Here is a 6,107-nt window from a genome sequence, read left to right as displayed (position 1 = left end):
CACTTATTCATTAGGTGATTCTTGTATGTGCCCTGACCGGGGATCCATCCCGCAACCATGGCTTATTGGGAATGATGCTCTAACCAACTGAGCTACCTGGCCAGGGCTATTGTATTTTCAAATACAGCCAGTCAGGGCTCACAGGACTCTCCCTAGTTATACCATGTAATTAGAAGATCTGAAACTTTTATATTTGATAGCAAAGTAGAGAAATATGTTAATTGGTAAGCTTTTAGACTGTTGAATCTTTAGGGGAAAATTAATAGGTCCTTAGTACTGTAGGGATTGGGAACCCTGGGAGAGACCATTAAGGTTTAACAAGTTAACCTCAAATATTAAGTAGGATTAAATAATCCTTGCCTAGCAGGGTTGTATGTTGATTAGTAGTTGGTATTTTAAATACTTGGCACAATGCCTGACAGGTGCCATTAAGTGTAAAGACAAGGTAGAGGGAGAGCAAGCCTAAGCAGCTCAGAACGTATAACATGGTAAAATCCACAAGATTTTATTACATGATATATGGGGTAATATGTTTTGCACTCATAATGGGTTTAATTCCAAACATGCCTGAGGCAAGAGGGAGCATGGCACTTTAAAGCTTTATTTATTTATTTTTTTAATGATTTCAGAGAGAGGAAAGGAGAAACATCAATGATGAGAGAGTCATTAATCGGCTGCCTCCTGCATGCCCCCAACTGCGGATCGAGCCTGCAACCCGGGCATGTGCCCTGACTGGGAATTGAACCCCGATTTCCTGGTTCTTAGGTCTATGCTCAACCACTGAGCCACGCCCTGCGGGGTGAGCGTGGCACTTTAAAATGAAAGAGTGGAAGACTTGGGAAGAAATTGTGAAGATCCAACTAGGAAAACATCGTTTATGGATTGAAAGAATTACTAACATGGCAGTGTTCTCTAAACACAGATTCAACATGATCCCAGCTGATTTCATGAAGATAAACTGATTCTAAGATTCGTATGGCCCCTTACCACACACTATATATAGAAATTAAAAGTGGTTCAGACATCTAAATGTAGCAATGAAAACTATGAAACTTGGGGGAAATGGGTAAATCTTCATGACCTTGAGTTTAAAAAGCAACAACAAAATAATATATAAATTGAACTTACCAAAATTAAAAACTTTGTGCTTTAAAGGATACCATCAAGAAAATGAAAACTAAGAGACTTCTATCCAGAATATGTAAAGGACACAATTTAAAAACTCAATTAAAAAATAGGCCAAGGTTTAGAATAGAAACTTCTCCAATGAGAACAAATGGCCAATAAGCACATAAAAAGATGCTTGACATCAGTCAGTAGGGAATTGCAAATCAAAACCATAAGATAGCACTTCAAAACTCACCTGTTGCCTGGCTGGCCTGGCTCAGTGATTGAGCAGTATCCTATGATCCAGGATATTGAAATTTGACTCCTAGTCAGGGCACAGGCCTGAGTTGTGGGCTTGATCCCCAGTGTGTGTGTGCAGGAGGCAGCCGACCAATGACATCATTGATGTTTCTATCTCCCTCTCCCTTCCTCTTTCTGAAATCAGCAAAGACATTACAGAACTTGGCTGTAAGATGAATGAGGTCTGAGGCTCTAACAAATAACATGCTGACTACAGTTAACAGTGCACTGTAGATTGAAATTTGCTAAATGTGGAACTTAAATGTTCTCACACAAAAAATGTGAGGTGATAGGTACTTTTACAATGTGTGTGTATGTGTGTGTATATATATAGAGAGAGTTGTGCCTCGATGTTTCAGCCTACAGTGGGCTGTGTATACGGTGGTCTAAGAAAATTAATGGAGCTGAAAAGTTCCATTAGTGACATAGGTGTTCTATTTAGTGACGTAGGTGTCATAATGTTGAAGTGCCATATATTACCTCTGTGATGCTTGTGTAAGCAATCCTGCGCTGCCATTGTATAATATAGCATATACAATTATGTGCTTAACACACTACTTGATACTAACTGGCTGGTGTATTCACTATACTTTTGTTACTTTAGAGCAGGGATGAGGACCTTTCTTCTGCCGAGGGCCATTTGGATATAACAATTTGTGGGCCATACAAAATTATCAACTTAAAAATTAGCCTTCTATATTTGGTCAAACATTTAATTAACTCACCCCTAATGTGATGCCTGGAACTACTGCTTCTCTTTGGTGAGGCCTTGGTAGGGCCAGACCAAATGATTATATGGCCTGCGGGCTGGACGTTTCCCACCCGTTTTACAGTGTACTCTTTCTACTTATAAAAAAAGATTGCTGTCAGTATGCCGTGTTACACCAGGAACAGCCTCATCTTGTGTTTACTGTGTCTTGAATGCATAATTTTTTCTTGTGCTTGATTTAATCTTGTTTCATACAGTAATATGCTCTACAAGCTTATATAGTAAATACACTGGTGTTTGCACAACCATGGAGTCATGTAATGACACATTTCTCAGAATGTGTCTCTGTCATTAAGTAGCACATGACTATATCAAATCACAATATACACTTAAACCTCGGTAAAACTGGGTTGGGGGAGAAGATACCCAACACCCACTTGAGTGTCTAGAATCAAAAAAATAAGTGTTGGGAGTAGGAATTTGAAATGGTGCAGCCACCTTGAAAAACAGTCTAGTAGTTGCTTAAGCCATTACCCAGTGGCTCAGCAATTCCAACACCTGAGAGAAACAAAAACACATTCACAAAAATTTGTAAATGTTTAGCATCATTCATAATAGTGAAAAGGTGGAAACAAATGTCCATGAACTGATGAATGGGTAAACAAATTGTATATCCAAACAAGGGAGTATCACTCAGCCATAAAAAGGGATGAAATGGTGATATATGTGTGCTACAACATAGATGAATCTTGAAAGCACAAGCCAGTCACAAAAGACCACATAGATTATTCTACTTATAAAGTGGTCAAAACAGCTCAGCCCGTATGGCTCGGGTTGAGCATCTATGTATGATCCTGATTGAGGTTTGATTCCCAATCTGGGCACATGCCCGGGTTGCCGGTTTGACCCTTCGGTGGGGAACATGCAGGAGGCAGCCAATCATCACTGATGTTTCTGTCTCTGCCTCTCCCTTCCTGTCTGAACTCAATAAAGACATATTTAAAATAATGGTCAAAACAAGAAAATGTACATAGTAGATTAGTGGTTGTTTGGGACTGGGGATCAGGGTTGAGGAGGGGGGGAGTGTAATGGGGAATAGGTCTGTGATTGCTGAAGGATACAGGGTCTCTTTCTGAGGTAATGAAAATGCCATCTACGCCTGGCCAGACGTGGCTCAATGGTTGAGCATAGACCTAGGAGCCAGGGGATCACGGTTTGATTCCTGGTCAGGGCCCATGCCTGGGTTGTGGGCTCAATCCCCAGTTGGGAGTGTGATCTCGCTCTTTTTTTAAAAGAAATATATTGATTTCAGAGAGAAGAAAGGATGGGGAGAGAGAGAAACCTCAATGATGAGTCATTGATCGCTGCCTAGCCCGCAACCCGGGCATGTGCCCTGACCGTGAAGCCCGATCGCCTGGATCCGAGGTCGATGCTCAACCGCTAAGCCACGCCTGGCTGGGCAAGGGGTGTGTGCTCTTATCACTGATGTTTCTCTCTCTCCCTTCCTCTCTGAAATCAATAAAAATATATTTTACAAAAGGAAAAAAAAAAAACCCTATCTAAAATTAGTGGTGACATGTACATACCTGAATATACTAAAACCAAATTGTGTATTTGGATAAATTATGTTACAGAATTTAATTTTTAAAGTGAAGGGCCATGGGAGTTGTATAATTAAGAGGTGAGAGTAGAAGCCAGCGCATGGAAGGCTTCCTAGGCCATGTTTGGATTTTGATCTTTTTTCTAAGAGCTCTTCCTTGTTCTTACTAACCTCTTGAACAAGAGGCACTGAAATCACCTAGGTTAAAATTGCCTCCTAATTTCCCTTACTCCTTGCTCACTGTGATCTATTCTTAGCACAGCAGAAGTTATCTAGTGCTTGGTAGGTCAGGACAACTAATGGTGTTGACTGGGCTCAGCTAGGCAGATGGAGGCTGGAGCTGGAGACTTCTGAAGACTGTTGAGGTGGATGGCTATTGTCTTAAAAGATGGCTATTTCTCTCATCTGATGCCTCAGCTGAGATGGTTGGGACATTTATATTGTTTCCATAAAATGATTATATATATCTCAATTTCTAAAAGGAAAAGGGACTAGTGACTCTTTGAGGACACTGAGGAAGAGGTACTTTGGAGAATGACTCAGTCTGTGGTATGGAGAGGAAGAAAACACCTAAATGGCGGATGGTGGAGCAGTAATCCCAACAGATTAGAAAGCAGTCCTACATTGAAAAGAACAAGGAAGGCCAGTGTGTGTCTAAGAAAAGGGTTTTGGATTGAGCAGTAGAAAAAGTTTGCCCTTGGCAGTAATAGACCTAAAGAGGAATCATTTTTGCATTGGATAATTTATTGATATTTTACTTTGTGCCTTAGGGAGACTGGGTCTCAATTTACCTATTGGTTTGGAACCAGGGATTTTACCACGAATTAAGACAAAAGAATATTTGGATGGTGAACTTCACAAAGGAGTGGTAGTGCCACAAGGACTGCTATATAGTTTTCAGTATTTTTCATTGCTTTGGACTTGTGGTTTTACTTACAGGTATCAGGTGATCTTTAGTCAGTATAGCTTTCTCTTGAAACCTTGACTTTTTTTGTATATGTTTTACTATATTGGGGTGACACTGGTTAATATTACAGGTTTCAGGTGTACAGTTCCGTAACACATCATCTGTATATTGCCTTGTGTGTTCACCACCCCAAGTCAAGTCTCTCCTTCCATCACCATTTACCCCACCCCCTTTACCCTCTTTCCCTCTGGTAGTCACCATTATCTTTGAGTTTATTTTGTTCATTAGATTCCACGAGTGAAATCATATGCTGTTTGTCTTTCTCTCACTGGCTTATTTCACTTAGCATGCCTTTCAGGTCCATCCATGCTGTGCAAAGGGTAAGATTCCCTTTTGTTAGTATTCCATAAAAAATCTCAAGATATTTTCATCCTTTCCATCCTCTATTTCTCTAGGGATTATCAATTGTTTATTCACATTACAGTTGTAGTTTTCAAAGTGACTTTTTTTTAAATATCTAATGCTTTCCTGAATTGTCGCATATCTTTTCAGATCTTTTATCTACTCATCTGAGTCTAATTCTGATTTTCATTGTTTTATAGCTTTTCTAAAAAGTATGTTTTTATTGATTTTAGACAGAGGGAGGGACAGACAGTGATGTGAGAAACATTGATCAGTTGCCTCCCACACGCACACCAACTGGGGATTGAACCAGTGTCTTCTTGGTGCATGGGATGATGCTCAATCGAGCATTTTCTTAATTTCATTGAGCTTGGTTTGAAACAGATACTTGTTTTGTAAGGATTTACTTGGTTCTATATTTTATTTTGCATATTTCACAATTGTTAAAAAATTTTAATGTTGACATTACTGCAGACTTCCCCCAACCCCCTTGCACTTTACAATTCTTTGGTGCTTTTATGGGAAATTCATTTTCTTTTTAGGAGGGAGGGAAAGGGAAAATAACTTTTCTTGCCTCAAGGCTCATGAAATCCTTTTTTTTTTTTACTGAGATCGTCCACGTTGTCTTTCCTCTGCCCGTTGTCCCTGCCTGTTCTGCTCAATTTGGTATCTACAGCCAGCAGTTTCTCCTTAAATGGGTTTTGTTTTGGAGTGAAGCTTAGGTTTGTTAGTTTCAAGAGTTCATAAGGACCTAGCCTAACCCAACGTCTTCAGAATAGCAGTTCCCTTAAACTTTCCTGCATACTGGCATCCCTCAGGAACCTTGCCTGTTTTGGCTGTTTTCAAACTGGCCTGCATGCTTTCCAATGGAAACCTGTTGATTTGGGGACCTATTCTCAAGGCCATCAGCCAGCCCGTTGCTTGTCCTCCATGACCTATACAGATAGTACCATTCAGGGGGTCTTATACTTGCTTTTGAATTTGTCACTACCTACTCTTATTTTGGGACTGTGCAGACTACTTTGTCAGCGTTTCATGCAAAAACACAGCAATACTTGGTTTTAATGTTTAAATGTTACAGT

The sequence above is a fragment of the Miniopterus natalensis genome, chromosome 9 (genome assembly GCF_054644295.1).
Source record: "Miniopterus natalensis isolate mMinNat1 chromosome 9, mMinNat1.hap1, whole genome shotgun sequence".
NCBI lineage: Eukaryota > Metazoa > Chordata > Mammalia > Chiroptera > Miniopteridae > Miniopterus > Miniopterus natalensis.
The sequence above is the reverse complement of the archived record's forward strand: the minus strand, read 5'-3'. Positions refer to the sequence as shown.